The sequence below is a fragment of the Cebus imitator genome, unplaced genomic scaffold (genome assembly GCF_001604975.1).
Source record: "Cebus imitator isolate Cc_AM_T3 unplaced genomic scaffold, Cebus_imitator-1.0 Scaffold76, whole genome shotgun sequence".
Classification (NCBI taxonomy): Eukaryota; Metazoa; Chordata; class Mammalia; order Primates; family Cebidae; genus Cebus; species Cebus imitator.
In genome coordinates this window covers 7561782-7563352 of record NW_016107391.1, presented here as the reverse complement: position 1 = coordinate 7563352, position 1571 = coordinate 7561782, and positions in this window count along the sequence as shown.

The window sequence follows — 1571 nt, the reverse complement described above, 5'->3', positions numbered from 1 at the left end:
AAAAAAAAAAAAAAAATTTAGCTGGGCATGGTGGTGTGCCTGTAGTCCCAGCTACTTGTGAGGCTGAGGTGGCAGGATTGCTTAAGTCTAGGAGATCCAGGGCTGCAGTGAGCTATGATCCCACCACTGCAAGAGTGAAACTTTGTCTCCCCAACCCCCTCAAAAAAGATATTCCATATTTTTAGGCCAAACCAATGTATAACCTCATGTACTGATACACAATTTTTCCTGTGACTTCTGCTTTTCTGAAATTTACCCCTGCCTTTAAAATTTTCCTGGACTGGGCAGTGGCTCACATCTGTAATCCAAGCACTTTGGGAGGGTCAGGTGGGTGGATCACCTTTGGCCGAGAGTTCAAGACCAGCCTGGCCAACATGGTAAAACTCCATCTCTCTTTAAAATACAAAAATTAGCTGGGTGTGGTGGTGTACGCCTGTAATCCTAGCAACTTGGGAGGCTGAGGCAGAGAATTGCTTGATCCTGGGAGGCGGAGGTTGCAGTGAGCCAAGATAGCGCCATTGCACTCCAGTCTGGGTGAAGGAGTAAGACTCTGAATAAAAATTAAAAAAAAAATAAAAAACAGCCAGGCATGGTGGCTCACACCTGTAATCCCAGCACTTTGGAAGGCCAAGGCGGGCAGATCACGAGGTCAGGAGTTTGAGACCAGCTTGGCCAACATAGTGAAACCCCATTTCTACTAAAGATACAAAAAATTAGCTGGACGTGGTGGTGCATGTCTGTAATCCCAGCTACTCAGGAGGCTGAAGCAGGAGAATCGCTTGAACCCAAGAGGCGGAGGTTGCAGTGAGCCCAGATCATGCCGTTGCACTCCAGGCTGGGCAACAGGGCAAGACTCTGTCTCAAAACAAACAAACAAACAAAAAACTCTGGCTTGTAAGTCATTGGGGAGGTCAGGTCTTAATTGTGAGCTACCAGATTCTTCTTGTTTAGTGCCCTGTAAATAAATACCCTCATGTAAAGCCTGGATATGGATGTCAGGCCTTACTGCATTGGGAAGCAGACTTCAGTTTGGTTGGGTAACAAGCTTCCTCAGCAACTTTACAACTTACTTTTTTTTTTTAGACAGAGTTTTGCTCTTGTTGCCCAGGCTGGAGTGCAATGGCAAGATTTTGGCTCACTGCAATCCCCGCCTCCCAGGTTCAAGCAATTCTCCTTCCTCAGCCTCCCAAGTAGCTGGGATTACAGGCATGCCCCACCAGTCCTGGCTAATTTTGTGGTTTTAGTAGAGACCAGGTTGGTTTCATAATGTTGGCCAGACTGGTCTCAAATTCCTGACCTCAGGTGATCTGCCCACCTTGGCCTCCCAGAGTGCTGGGATTATAGGCATGAGCCACAGCGCCTGGCCTACAATTTAATCACTGAAGTTATACAACTGTATATGTAAGATTATTTGTTTAAATAATCACACCACCAACAGACATTATATAAGCTTCTTGAGATTATGACCCCTATATACTTCTTTCCCTCCTGAACCTATTTTCAGGGCCTGGCACAAAATAGGTACTTAATAAATATGATTTGTAACATGAAGGACTCCTAGGAACATTTTT